The 15976-nt window shown below is 42.8% G+C and overlaps 1 non-coding gene across 1 annotated transcript; it reads left to right on the top strand.

Annotated features, from left to right (window-relative positions):
• Nucleotides 1-6913: 6913 nt before the first annotated feature.
• LOC145350392 (U6 spliceosomal RNA) lies at nucleotides 6914-7018 on the top strand. Its single transcript, XR_013888180.1, has one exon. It is a non-coding gene; the product is annotated as a U6 spliceosomal RNA (small nuclear RNA).
• The last annotated feature ends 8958 nt before the right edge of the window (nucleotides 7019-15976 follow it).

Raw genomic sequence — 15976 nt, 5'->3', positions numbered from 1 at the left:
GTAAACTAAAACAGTAACTTATTGCAGAGCCTAACAAACTGAAGTACTGAAACCAACAGCAATTGGAAGGACGAACAAAAGAAGATCTGCGATTTTGAAGAAAGTTATCAACATAAACAATCAGGTTCAATTCTGCAATGTGACCATGACTGTCAATCATTTTACATTATTATCATGGGTATGAATGCAAATATCTTCCATTGGAACAAATGTCTATTCAAGGAGCTTGCAGGTGCCAGCTGCCTTTGAAATTTTGTTAACTTGAATTTAGCTGCTAGCTTGTTGTAAATGGATCACAAAAGAGATGTAATGAGGATATTCTATAACTATTATAATAGGCTATAAAAGGCAAACACTCTTAAGAGCAGTTGAGAAACATTTGTGCTTTTCCATCTTTATCTCACAATGTTTTTCACATTTCATTCTATTAGATCCAGCAAGATATGCCACATTGTGCATTTGCGGTAGACGAAACACTTTATCAAGAATGCCTTCCAGCCCACCCAGGATTGGCAGTGGCAGACAGTGAGGAAAAGCATTGATCCATACAAGGACATCATTATGGATGTCATGGGTTGTCAGTTGGGGGGTCCTGTGAAGCACTAGAGTTTGTAGAGGCAACACAAGCAGCTTATGTAATAACTGAATATGGTCATTTTGGAATTTAAAAAAAGCCCCACAGGGAAACAATGCACCAAAGCCCAGGAAGAAATAAACAGAGGGTAGACAAGCTGAAGTTACAATGGACATGGGTTACTGGTGCATAGGTTAATAGTAAATGGAATTCAATATAGTGAAGTGTGTGAGCTGGTTTCATTTTGTTAAGAAAGTAGGAAGGTCACTTATCCTTTCGAAGTAAGAAACTAAATGCATTGAGACGTATAAGATGATGAATGGGATGGCTAGGATAGAGGTGGAGAGACTCTTCCCGCTCAGAAAGGGTAGTAGGACTAGGGGGCACAGCCTCAGGATAAAGGGGGGGGGGCGGTTTAGAACGGAGTTGAGGAGGAACTTCTTCACTCAAAGGGTGGTGAATCTCTGGAATTCTCTGCCCGTTGAAGTGGTGGAGGCTACCTCGCTAAATATTTTTAAGACGCGGGTTGACGGGTTTTTGATAAGGGAGGGGATTAAGGGTTATGGGGAGAGGGTGGGAATGTGGAACTGAGCCACGACAGATCAGCCATGATCTTATTGAATGGCGGGGCAGGCTCGAAGGGCTAGTTGGCCTACTCCTGCTCCTATTTCTTATGTTCTTATGTCCTTATGTTCTTAGTGGTGGAACAAAGGGATCTAGCAATACAGGTACATGGAATGCTAAATGGAACAACACAAGTTGTTAAGGTCACAAAGGATACAAAGTGTTGAGCTTAATTTCAAAAGGAACAGAAAAGCAACCAGAAGGTTTCCAAGAATAAGGAGCTAAGCCTCCCTTCTGAAAGAGGCATACAAACGTATGAACACGGAGCAGGAGTAGGAGGCCATTCAGTCCATTGGGCCCACTCCGCCATTAAACTTGCATCCCATCTGTCTTTCACCTATTTACCTAGCCACGTCTGCTTTAAAAATATTCAAAGACACTGCTTGAATTCCACTGCCTTTTCAGGAAGGGAGTTTCAAAGTCTCATGACCCTCTGAGAGAAAGATTTTTGCCTCACCTCCATTGTAAATGGGTAATCCCTTATATTTAAACAGTGACCCCCTAGCTCTGGGTTCTTCTGCATGAAGAAGCATCCAATCCTCATCCATCCCGCAAAAACACCTGCCCCCACCCTACTTCCCACCAGCCGTCCCAGGATCTTAAATGTTTCAGTTAAGACACCTCTTACTTTTCTAAACTGCTGATAAATATTGTAAAAAAGAAAACCAAAACCTTTAAAGGAAATGTAGCCGATCAGATTCATGTGACATTCCCATGTTTGATTCTGCACCCCCATGCGCCCTCCCCCCATCCCCTTCCTGGGCTGGGAAGGCCTGAAGCGAACTATTGTGCACTCAGGTTTCCTCTCCTGGGACACTGGACACGGATGGAAGAGAGGGAGCCAGTTGGACTGAATCCACCACTCACTGACTGGACCTATTGATGGCCACTTTGGCCAGGCCCCGGAGCAATCCTCCGAGGAGTTTGCAGATCCTGGGTTCAGCCACATTGCAGACAGTACTTTGCTAAGTTCTGTTCTCTAAATTACAAAACAGTATTGAAGCACTGGAGTAAGAACAAACAAGATTTGCAAGGATCTGACAGCATGGAACAATCAGGAAATATTGACCAGGCTGGGATACTTTTCTCTGGAAAAGCAAAGGCTTAAGAGGCACCCAGTGGAAAGCTTTAAAATTATGAAATGCTTGATAGGGTGGATGTAGAGAATTTATTTTCACTTGTGGGTGAGTCCAGAACACAGGCATAAATACAAGCAAGGCAATAACATATGGGTCCCCAATGAGAGACTTGTAAAGAAGATAAATTTACATGGGATACAGGGTAATTTGATAAACTGGATTCAAAATGGGCTCAGTTGATGGAGACTGAGGGAGAAGACAGAAGGCTGCTTTATTAACTGGAAGCCAGTGTCCAGTCGCATAGCACAGGGATCTGTGTTGGTCCCCCTATTGTATTAACAGTGAGGCAGAATGTCTTGGGCTGCAAGAAGATACTGATGGAATGGTCAAATGGGCAGATAAGTGGCAGATGAAATTTAACTCTGAAAAGTGTGAGGTGATATACTTTGGAAGGAGTAATTTGACAAGAAAGTATTCAATGAATGATAGGATACTAGGAAGTTCTGTGGAACAAAGGAACCTTGGCGTGTTTGTCCACAGATCTCTGAAAGTAGAAGGGCATGTTAGTAGGGTGGTGAAAAAGATATATGGGCATTTGTCTTTATCAATCAAGGCATAGATTACAAAAGCAGGAAAGTCATGTTGAAATTGTATCGAACTTTGGTGAGGACAACTTGAGTACTATGTGCAGTTTCGGTTGCCACTTTATGGGAAGGATATGATTACACTGGAGGGGTGCAGAGGAGATTCATCAGGGTGCTGCCTGAGATGGAACCTTTAAGTTATGAAGAGAGATTGGATAGGCTAGGGTTGTTTTGGTAGGAGCAGAGAAGACTGAGGAGTGAGACTTGGATAGAATGGATAAAGAGCAGCTGTTTCCCTAAGTTGAAGGGTCAGTCATGAGAGGACATAGGTTCAAGGTAAGTGGCAGGAGTTTTAGGGGGGGGAAAGCTTTTTGACCCAGAGGGTGGTGATGGTCTGGAATGCATTGCCTGAGAAAGTGAGAGAGGTGGGTTGCCTCACATCCTTTAAAAAGTATCTAGATGAGCACTTGGCACATCATAACATTCAGGGAATTAAGGGTTATGGGGAGCAGGCGGGTAAGTGGAACTGATCCACTTCAGATCAGCCATGACCTTATTGAATGGCAGGGCAGGCTTGAGGGGCTAGATGGCCTACTCCTGCTCCAATTTCTTACATTCTTAGGGCAATGGGCCAAGTGCTGGCAGATGGGATTAGGTGGGAGTTGGAGAGTTTCTAATGTATCAGTGCAGACATGATGGGCCAAAGGGCTTTTCTGTGCTGTACGATTCTATGATTCCATATAAATTAAACAAATATCAGGCAGAATTTCTTTAAACAAGCAGTGGTGAAATTATGGAGCACATTGTCACATAGAGTGATTGAAACAGATAGCATTAATGTAATTCTAGGGAGATCACTTGAAGGAAATGATCGCTAAGATGAAAACAAGGTCAACCTGGGCCCAGAAACTGGTAAGTATGAGCTGGGGAGCATGGCCATCAGTGCTTTGGTCATTAGTGATGGCTTGGGAGGCAAGAATCACTTTGGTCTGGGTATAGAAAAATCAAATGACTACTTAAGGGACAGTGTAATGTAAGCCTTTGAATTAGGTTTTACAGTTTTCACAAAGTGAAAGCTGTGTTTGGTAGTTTAAAATATAAAGGTAAAACACTGCTGGATGCTGGATTCTGAAACAAGAACAGAAAATGTTGTAAAATCTCAGTATGTCTGACAGCATCACTGGAGAGAGAATAGGGCCAACGTTTTGAGTCTAGATGACCCTTCAGCAGTTTAAAATGCAAGTTGGCTACAAATATACGGGGACGATTCTCCCAAAGGAATTCTGTGTTGAATTTGTGTAAAAACTGGAGTAAATCCTGCTGTTTTCTTCAGCGGGAGTTTGGAAATGAATCTCCCACACTCTGTGCACTGCGGAGAGTGCGCTAGCAGAAACCTTGTGAAAAATCAGGGGCCTGTTTCCGCTGAAGAGGCCGGCAGCACAGTGCTGTGTGGGCCACTCCAGTGCTTCAGCACCGAGATCAGCACATGTGCAGCAGCCCTGGACTGCCTGCCTCCTGATCACTGGCCAGGCCTATAACCACCCCCCCCCCACCCATTGCTGGCCCTGCAGAGATGCGACCCCCTCCCTAAGGCCCGATCGTTGACCCCCCAGAACATGTCTGGCCAGCCTCAACATCCCTTCCCTCACCCCCGGCCCACTTCGATCTCCCTCCATTCCCACCCCAGCAGCCCTAATTTCTCAACCCTCTCCCGCACTCCTTAATACCTATTCCATTAGGCCCTACCCCTTGGCACTTCCCGATGCTTGGTGATGGTGCCAAGATGACCCCTGGGTATTGGCACTTTGCCACTTGGGTGCAAAGCAGGGAGGCCAGACTGGCACTGCCAAGCTAGCAATGCCCAGAGAGCAGCCTCCCTTAACTCTGACCCTCTGTGGAGCCTCGATGGCTCCCCTTCACTCCAGCAGGATTGGTCCACTAGCTCCCCGTTAGTGGGGAGCTATTGTAAATCCTGCTGGTGTGAAATGTTCCTGGTTGGGGGATGTTGGGGTGGGAGATTTTAGTAGGCTCGGAGACTTCAGTCCTGGGCCCACTAATCAGATATAAAATACATTAAAATCAGGATTTCCATAAATTATGCAGCTCTGCACTGATTTCTAGCACAGAGCTGATGGTGCTGGAAATCCAGCTGCCAGAGACTCGTGAAGGATATGGTGCTCAGCAGAAAGCCCGCATAGCGGCCTCCACTTGAGTCTCCCAGCCCTCTGTGCTACAAAAGCAGCACAGTGGTCTGGGAGGACCACCTCCATAATGTTTAATCAACCATGCTCTCAGTCTGTCACAGTAAATGTTTTAAACCGTGACATCTTCTTGTGTCATCCTGTCAGCTATCAACTGGAGGTTTGATTTTTTTTTCGATCTCAATGGGAATTGTAACATCTTGCTGACCCACCTGGATGTAAAATTATGATTCTTGCTTTACATTGACACCAGCCATAAGAAGGAGAAAGGAAGGGAGGCTTGATGCCTGGAGAAGACAGAATGGGATTGAACAATACATGGGCAGGTTATAAAATGTAATTAGATTGGAAGGAGATTTAATCAAAGAATAAATAAAAGTACAGCAATAGAACAGGCTCTTCGGCTCTCCAAGCCTGTGCCAATCATGATGCCCTAACTAATCAAAAAAAAACCTTCTGTCCTTCCTTGGACCATATCCTTGTGTACCCATTCAGATGCCTCTTACATATGCCTGCTTCCATCATCTTCTCTAGCAGTGCATTCCAAGCATCCACCACTCTCTGCATGTAAAACTTCCCTGCGCATCTCCCTTAAGCTTTTCCCCTCTCACCTTGAACCTGTGCCCTTTGTAATTGGCCCTTCCACTCTGGGAAAAAGCCTCTGACTATCCACCCTGTCTACGCCTGTCATAATTTTGTAGACCTCTATCCGCCTCCACCTTTCCAGTGAAAACAATCCTAATTCATTCAACCTCTCCACATAGCCAACACCCTCGAGACCAGGTTTGTAAACACTGGAGTATAACCAGGAGTATAAACTGGTTGGGCAGAATGGTCTATTGCTGTGTAGTAGATTTATGCAACTCTGTGGAATACTTTTTTCTTTCATTACATTCAATTCAATGTTTATGCTCCAATGCAAAACATAGCAATAATACAAGGGGAAAGCCAGCGCAGTGGGACCATTGTGCTCACCTTCGCACTTTATATCAATCACATCACTTGAAGCCAGAGTCAGACTAGAACATGAACAATTTGGATAGAATTACTGAGTTTAATAGAGCAGTGAAGATTGAGTCATTGTTAACGTGAGGAAAAGAGTGGTGTAAAAGTGTTATTTTGTGATTCTGAGTTCAAGTGCGACAATGAAACAGAGAACTTCAACATGCATAAACCTTTGCCACTTGAATGGCCACAAAGGGTGATGAAAGCTAATCTGAATAGAGTTAGTTTCTATCATTCAGTGCTTTGTAGACTGAAATTTTGTGTAGTGATATTTTCAGGGATATGTCAAGCTCATAGGTAATATTATAGTTGGAACCCCCTGGTGTTGATGAATATGAGATCAGTAGTCCTCATCTCATTAGTTTTAACATAGAACAATACAGCACAGTATAGGCCTTTCGGCACTCAAAGTTGTGCTGAGCTATGTCCGAACCCAAGGTCAAGCTATCCCACTCCCTATCATTAACAGGTCCATTTTAATGGACCTGCAAACACGCTGAGGACAGATATCAAGACACTGCACTAAATGATGCATCCACAAATAGGTGACTGCAGTCAGAGTTCAGCTTCCAGTAGCAATGTGTGCAAAAGTACAGGAACAGGTGGATGATTCTCAAGTTGCCTCCGAGGCATGTGATAGAAAAAGCATTCCAACGCACGCCGGCCCCTACAGTCATAATAAGGAAGGTTATTCTTGGTATGCAGACAGGATCATCTGGATGGGAAAGGCTACTGAACATTCATTTTTAACACCTGCTGCCCCACTGAAACCCAACATCTTGTTCAATTTGCATTGGTGCTTTTAAACCATGTACAACCTGAAATCATGGAACAAAACTCCCCTAATGGTTCACCAACAACTTGTCATACTAAAATTAGAACGATACAGGGAAGATTAGCATTGCCCCCACACAAGGAGACAGGCAAATCTATGAATCATTAATAACCATAATAATAGACATGTAAACTTGAAAGGTCCTTTGCACTTTTAGTTCATTGCAATCTGCACATTCTGCACAAAAATTCATTCTTGGGATTTGGATCTTGCTGTCCAGACCAGCATTTATTGCCTGTCCCTAATTTCCCTTAAGAAGGTGGTGGTGAGCTGCTTTCTTGAATCACTGCAATTCACATGGTACAGGTGCACGTGCAGTGCTATTACGGAGGAATTCGAGGATTTTGACCCAATGACAATGGAGGAATGGTGATTTATTTTCAGGTCGGGATGCTGAGTGGCTTAGAGGGAACCTCCGAGGTGATGGTGTTTCCATGTGTCTGCTGCCCTAGTCGTTCTGGATGGACACGGTAGTGAGTTTAGGAAGTGCTTTTTTTGGCAGCCTTGATGAGTGCCTCGATGATACACACTGCTGTCACTGTTCATCGGTGGTAGAGGGAGTGCATGTTTATGAATAAGTTGCCAATTAAGCAGGCTACTTTGTCCTGGATGGTATCAAGCTTTTTGAGTGTTGTTGGAACTGCGCTCATCCAGGCAACTGGAGAATATTCTATCACACTCCTGACTTGTGCCTTTTTTTTAAAATTCATGGGATGTGGGCCTCGCTGGCTGGGCCAGCATTTATTGCCCTTGAACTGAATGGCTTGCTAGACTATTTCAGAGGGTCGATCTGGAGTCACATGTAGGTCAGACCAGGTGGGGATGACACATTTCAATAGTGAACCAGGTGGCAATTGGATTTATGGTTTTCATTAGACATTTAATTCCAATTTTTTAATTGAATTCACATTGCTATGATGGTGGCACAATAGCACAGTGGTTAGCACTGCTGCTTCACTGCTCCAGGGACATGGGTTCGATTCCTGGCTTGGGTCACTGTCTGTGTGGAGTTTGCACATTCTCCTCATGTCTGCATGGCTTTTCTCCGGGTGCTCCGGTTTCCTCCCACAGTCCAAAGACGTGTGAGTTAGGTTGATCGGCCATGCTAAAAGTGCCCCTTAGTGTCCTGAGATGCGTAGGTTAGAGGGATTATTGGGATCAATATGTAGGGATATGGGCGTAGGGCCTGGGTGGGATTGTGGTTGGTGCAGACTTGATGGGCCGAATGGCCTCCTTCTGTACTGTAGGGTTTCTATGATTCTATGAAGTGCAGATCCAGATCCCGAGAGCATTACCCTGGGTCTCTGGATTACTCGTCCAGTGACAACACCACAACACCATCACCTCCCCTTGCGGTTGTTCTTGTGATTGGGAAATATCAAAGTTGGCCAAGGACAGTTGTAATGGTCATCACCTCATGATCTAAAATTGTCCTGGTGTCCAATTGCTCTCAAACTAATCCCATTATTTCAATTATTCACTAGTTACAATTTAACCAGAGTACTTGGGCCTGCCTCCTCACTACTGGGACCCTGCATTCTCATCCCCTTTCCAGGCCTCACTGTTTGTAGTGAGTTGACATTAAGATTCTCATCATCACCTTCAAACCTCTTGGTGATTGTACCCCATGCTGCTTGGTGATCTCCTTCAGCCTTACCTCTTCATCCATGTTCTCTGCTCCTTTAATCCTGAATTCCTTTCCTACTTTTGCTTAAATGTTACAGGCTGATCAGATCAATTCTGCTCCCCTCCGCCCCTACAATTGTAATGCCTTTTAGGCATCTCAATTTCCGTTGCATTCCCCTGCAAAGCTCCCACTATTTTATTTCTTATTAACATAAGTGCTTTCAGACATTTACCTGCCTGTAAGAGTTAGGAGTTCAATGTCTTGCAGTTGTGATGGTACAACATTCTATTTGTACCCAGTGTAAAGCTTACACTCGAACAGCAGACACATGGATGAGGCACAATGTTGTGCCTCACCCAAACCCATGTCTGCAAAAGAGGGAGGAAAATTGGGAAACAAATAAAATAGCCAAAAGCACACCTGAATACAAGTGTGAAAGGAACAGTGGACGTAAGATGTTGGAAGTACACAATGTGAAAATGTAATGTAACCAAAAAATATGAAGTTTATTACCATACTGGTTTATTTTTTTTAAAAAGTCAATGAAGTACCTTGTATAGTTTAATAAACTGAGTGTTATGGGGTACTGTTTACTGGAGTTGGGGGAAACAACAGAGTTCTCATAAATGTTGGTTGGTTACTTTGTCAGTAACAGAGTGTTCCTGTTAATTATAACCATGAGTTTGATAGCCCATGTGAACGATTAACCCTCAGAATGCTGCAGGTGAATTAGAGCAATGCAATGTTTATAACACCTCTGCACCAATTTTTAGACTTCTAATTGGCTGCAGCAAAAAAATCTTTTTGGAGCTCTCTTTCATCCAGTTGGGGTCTCGTGTTTCTGACATTGGCCCTGTTTCCAAAGAAAATGGATCTAGCTCACTGAATGAGTCAAGCAGGTAAAGCACCTTAACCCTTACATAACCATCCAGGCCTGGGGAAATAGCTTTCCTGTGATGGTCTGTCTGTTACTTGAGATGTGCTTGCAAGACTAGCGATCGTATAAACCACAAAAGAAGATAAGTAAATGAGTTGAATAACAGAACAATGAATCGTATTTAAGTGAAAAACACCACCCTGAACCTCAAGCTAGCTTTGCACAAAATGAAGGAGGTTATATTTGCATAAGTAATAAAAAGCAGAGAACAAAAAACGAAAGGATGACTGTGAATATATTGGGTGTTTGGTTATTTTGTAAAGAATGCATTTATATAGCATATTTCACGACTTCAGAAGGTCCCAAACTATTATAAAACCAATTAAGCACTTCTGAAACGTAGCCAATGAAGCAATGTAAGAAACATGATCAAACCAAATCTATAATAAATCAAATCAAATCAAATCAATGAAGCAATGTAGGAAACGTGATAGCCAATTTACACATAGCAAGGTCCCACAAAAGGCAATAAGATGATGACCATATTTTCTATTATTGTGATGTTTGTTGAATATTGTCTAGGATGCCGGAGTGAACTCCGCCTTTCTTATCTTGAGATCTTTTGTGTCCACCTGAGTGGACTCAGTTTAGATATTTCACCCATTTGAAAAGTGGCACCTGTGACAGTGCTCCCTCAGTGGTAAACTCAAGTGATGGCCTAAATTTTTTGCTCAAATTTCTGCAGTGTGGTTTGAGCTCAGAACCTTTTAAGACCTACCGATCTAAGGTTGACACTGGTGACAGGAACCCTCATATTCAATGTGCTGCTCATTGAAAGCACTGCTTGTCCAGTTGTCACATATAATTTATTTCACATTGGAAAACATCACCAAGCACGCCACATTCATTGTATTGTAAATAGGCCCCCATCAATTTTCAATTGTCATTAAGACTGTGAGCAGGAAAGTTCGGATAAGTTTCTTGATGCAGCGTGATTTGGTGACAGGGAAAGTTACAACTGGAATTAGTTCAGTCAGTGATTTTCAAAGGAAATTTGAACAAATCTTTGAAGGAAAGGAAGATTCAGGACGATGGCGAAAGAGCTAGGTAGTGGACATACTTTTGATTGCTTGAGTAAATTACAAATATAGAATGGTCTTTTTCTGTGTTGTAATCTTTATGGGACCCGGTAATAAATTTGCCTGTAAGCCGACAAACTTGAAAACTTTTCAGCAACTGGCACTATATATTTGACTGGTGAGCAGGAACTGGAGTTTATGTATTGAATGCCTTTGTTGGAAAAACCATGTTATTATCTCATTTCTGCATCTGGCTTACCTAATGGTCAAAGAATGTGCAAATATCTGATGGATAGTTGGACTCCAATCTCAATGCGGCATGGTGGCAGAGTTATTAGCACTGCTGCCTCACAGCACCAGGGACCTAGGTTCAATTCTGGTCTTGGGTGAGCGCCTGTATGGAGTCTGAATGTGCTCCCTGTGTTTGTATAGGTTTCCGCCAGGTGCTCCAGTTTTCTCCCGCACTTCAAAGATGTACAGGTTGGGTAGATTGGCCATGCTAAATTGCCCCTTAGTGTCAGGGGGATTAGCAGAGTAAATACAAGGGGTTGCAGGGATTGGGCTTGGGTGGGATTGTTGTTAGTACAGGCTCAATGGGCAGACTGACCTCCTTCTTTCTGCACTGTAGGAAATCCTATGAAACTCTCCATTTGCAAGTTTGAGCAGTGAAAGTCATTTGCCATTTTAACTCTGATTGTTTCAAAATTCAAAAGCTTGCTTTTTGTCACAATAGTCCTTGATAGTCCTTGATTAAAAGCTGCTCGAGGTGAGTGAAAATGGTGCAAAAACAAAAATTGTACTGCAGGATAATTGAAATTATGTTCTAACATAAGGCATCTTCAAATTAACTTGGTTACATGGTCCGCTGGTATCCATCCGTGAAATGCTGTCATGATGGCTTTTCAGACCAATTCTACACAAGGAGAGGTGTAAGATTTAAGAAGAAGGTGGATGTGGGTATCCATGGAACCATGCCAAGAATTTGCTCAGTTTGCACTCAGGGAATTTTTAATTTCCTTGTTCTGTATGGAAAATGGAAAGTTGTCTTTGAGGATATATGTATTTGATTCTAGTTGAATTTGAAATAATCATTTGGTGAGGGAGGTGATAAAGATATGATATCTGTACCAAACGCAGGATTATAATATTACACGCCGATAGGTTTAAGTTTTAAATTTAAGTTTTTAAGTTTTATTTATTAGTGTCATGAGTAGGCTTACATTAACACTGCAATGAAGTTACTGTGAAAATCCCCTAGATGCTACACTCTGACACCTGTTCGGGTGCAGTAAGGGAAAATTTATTGTGGCCAACGCATGTAGCCTGCATGTCTTTCAGAAGGAAACCGGAACACCTGGAGGAAACACACACACACACACACACACACACACACACACACACACACACACACACACACACACACACACACACACACACACACACATGGAGAATGTGCAGATTCCACACAGACAGTGACCCAAACTGGGAAACGAACCCAGCACTGAGGGGCAGCAGTGCTAACCACTGTGCTACCGTGCTACCCTGAAAAAGGTTTCTCAAAAGATATTTTCGCAGGTGAACTGTTAGGAAATTTTTGAGTGAAGTTACAATCCTTTGCAGTATTGATTTCCAGAGAAGATCACACAGCAGCCATCCAGGGAAATGTGTTTATTGAATTTTTGCACTTATCAATGAAAATTAACATGGAACTATATTTTTAAAGGTGTCAGTGCACTCATTGAATCTTGGCGCAATTCTCCCAAAGATTTCTCAGTGTTGCCCCCGGCAGGAAAACTGGTGAGATTCCTGCTGGGCAAGCTGATGTGCTCGAGACTGCAGTTCACTCACATTTAATCGTTTTTTTTGGAGTTTGAAGAGAATCCTGCTGATAAATAAATGTGCAAGACCTAAAGAAGCTAGCTAGTCGGCTTCGCGGAGATAGGGGCACCTTTTATAAAGGGTACCCCAATCTCCAGACAACTCCTGCAACTGGCCAGCAAAGATCACCCCCCCCCCAATTGCTGGCAGTGACACCCCACCTCCTTCAATCGCTGCTACCCGAGGCAGCAACTCCTCCCCCTCATGTTTGCGAAGCTCCACCATGGGCTCACCAAACCACCCACCCCATCTTCCATTCAGATCCCCTGCCCCCCCTCAAACCCCCTTCTTTCAGGCCTCCCGCTTAAGCACCCTCCCCCCACTTCGGACTCTGTCCCTTGCCAGTGGCAACCTGGCAGTGCCAGTGTGCCAAGGGGCAGTAGTAGGGTACTGCTCAGCCATGTGGCTGACTACCCCAGGGCTCCAATGGCCTCCAACCCCCCCCCCCCCCCCCCCCCCCCCCCCACCACCCCCCCTCCCCCCCAAGTGTTGCCATCACACCTGGCCTCCATTTGCAGATGCCAGTGATGATTCTTCTCAGCTTCCTCTTGCATGCGGCTGGTCGGTGAATACCAGGGACCAGGTGAATCTGGCTAAAACCTGGAAATACATATTTCAATTAAGATTTAAATGTGCTAATCTGGCTCATGTCCTCACTTGACATGAACCAGATTACATCACTGCGGGGCAGGGGACGGGTGCAGAATCACAAAAGGTGTCCTTGCGGGATTTTCCGTCCATTACATGATTTGCGCCTGGGCACACGGTACCAGAGATTTGCCCCCTCTATTTATGCTAAAATTCTGGCATTACATTGGAGTCAAATGTCAACACTACTTTAAGTCGTCACCTGTTAGAGGATCCAGTGCCTTTCTTTTTTGCCCCATTTATAATGTGAACCCCACAAAAATCACATTCAGTTGCAATCAGGATAACCTGAAGTGAAAATGATTTCCTGTTGTTTATCCAGAGGATTGCCCTGAATTAGTTGAAATGTTGGCAGGTATTACATTACATTAGTCACAACCTGAGCTTTTGCGTCTCTTGGCAAACAACAAGGATATTCACATTGTTTGCTTATGTCAGCCTGGACATGAAAGTCCCTCTCCAGAAGCTTCATTGTAAATTACATCCAGATAATAGATGGTTGTCACTGAGTTACATGGCACCAATTCAGTGTACCAGGATAACGTCACAAACCATGAGAATTAAGCTTGATTAGTTAATGGCTGTTGGCAAAACCACAATATTGAATATTTCCTTGAATTCACAGTCTCAGTTTTTAAAAAATTTGTTGTTTATGTAAAGACACATTGTCTTTAGATTGTTACAACAGAGAATCACTTCTTTAAATGCCCTCAATTAGTTCTGTGCTGTTTCTCCCCAGCTCTGACCAGCCCACCTCAGTTCCATTAAATGCCTCTGTCCCAGGTAGCGTACAAACCATCCTCATTGCATTACTAATTCTATCCCCCATTTTAACACAATCATATCTCAAGTAACTTTACTCAAGGCCTGTGTGATCAAGCTAATCACCAAACCACCATCTACTGGAGTGGAGTCTTAATTAATGTTTAATCAGAGAAGAAAATTAGATCAAGTGGGTCAATACATTAAGGTCAAATACTAGTTAATGATTTTTGTTTTAAGAGAAAGTACATAATAGAAAATCCTTTTACAACTCATATTTGAATTATCAGAATTCTCATGATATTTTCCAAGATACTAAAGCAGCAAAGATTACAAGAAATCATAGAATCCACATGATGCAGGAGGCCATTCGGCCCATTGAGTCTGCACTGACCACAATCCCACCCAGGCCCTATTCCTGTAACCCCACATATTTATCCTGCTAATCCCCCTGACACCCAGGTCAGTTTAGCACAGCCAAACAACCTAACCCGCACAGCCTTGACTGTGAGAGGAAACTGGAGCACCTGAAGGAAACCCATGCAGACATAGGAAAAATGTGTAAACTCCACACAGACTAGTGCCCCGAGGCCAGAATTGAACCAGGGTCCCTGGCGCTGTGAGGCAGCAGTGCTAACCGTTGTGCCACTGTGAATCAGTATAAAGTAGATTTTAGGAATACTTACAGATTTGGCTCTAGTTCCGTAAACAATATTTTTGCAACATGCGACACAATTAATTCATATAAATAAAACCTCAAATACTTTAAAATTGCAAATGAATGTGCATTTTTCCCAATTTTCTTTGCAAGTTTTAAGATAAATTCAATGATAGGTTATCATTAGAATATGAATGAATCAAAAATATTCTTTGTACCTTTTAATAATTGTGTCAATTATGGACTCAAAGATTTCCATTGGTGGGAGAATTTTTATTACTGAAGGTATTCACTCTGTATAAATGTTATTCTCTGGGTGCTTCTCACTGCTTCACAATCCAACTCCTCCTTCCATTCTATGCCCCTGTCAGTTTCTATGTTACAGCAGCGAGAATCCTTTTTATTCAAAACACATATTATAATAACAGTGATTGTATTAAACCAACAGATTAAAATTCTAGTTGCTATTAAGATTTTAACAAGAGGGTTTTTTTTAATAAAGCTTTTTTTAAAAATGTGGGAGCTTCCTTTTGTCATGGAATCATGCAGAACAGGAGGAGGCCAGTTGGCCTGTACTAGCTCTTTGAAAAAGCTATCCAATTGGACTAACTCCCCTTCTCTTTTCTTTTGGCCCTTTACATTCACCCTCCCCCTCCCCACCTTTGTTAAGCATAATATCTAATCCTTTTCAAATGTTACCACTTTCGCATCTGCTTCTACTCCCATTTTAAGCCGTACATCCCAAATTATAGCAAGGTCTAAAAAATATTCTTAAACAAAGTTTCTTTATTTGTGACACAAGTAGGCTTACATTAACACAGCAATGAAGTTACTGTGGAGACCCCCTGTACCCTGGCGCCTGTTTGGGTACACTGCGAGAGAGCTTAGCATGGCCAATGCACCTAACTAGCATATCTTTCAGATTGTGGGAGGAAACTGGAGCATCCAGAGGAAACCCACGCAAACACAGGGAGAACATGCAGACTCCAAGCCAGCCAAGCCGGGAATCGAACCCGGGTCCCTGTGCTAACCATTGTGCCACCATGCATTAAATAGGGCACTTTTCAATAACTTTGAACAAAAATTGATAAATTTTCTCACTATTCCCTAATCCTTATCTACTTTTATTTTAGGGAGGAAGGAATTCTTGCACAATAGCAAAATATTGTGCTGTCTGATGCACTCCTTTAATACTGATTTTGACTTCAGCATTACAACTGTTAAAGAAAATCATTTGGGTCCTATTAGTTTGTTCAGGAACAGATGACTGGGAACTCATTATATGACATAGAATAAACAAATTACTCATTTAATTAACATGTCCAGTTTGTTTGCAACTTCAGTGATTAGTACTGGTAGACCTATTCCTATTTCTATATGATTTAGAACCACCATCTGGACCAGCCTTGGTGAGATAATATCGAATACTTAGAAGTAAACAAAACCCTATCACACTATAATTGGAATGTCTATTGCTGCAATCCTTACCCTTAACAGTGCACTGCAAAATCACAGCAAATTAGGAGCATATGTATAAAGTTCCTG

This window comes from Carcharhinus amblyrhynchos, chromosome 11 (genome assembly GCF_965287045.1).
Source record: "Carcharhinus amblyrhynchos chromosome 11, sCarAmb.v2.hapA, whole genome shotgun sequence".
In the NCBI taxonomy this organism is placed as follows: domain Eukaryota; kingdom Metazoa; phylum Chordata; class Chondrichthyes; order Carcharhiniformes; family Carcharhinidae; genus Carcharhinus; species Carcharhinus amblyrhynchos.
This window is presented reverse-complemented; position numbering and strand designations above follow the sequence as displayed.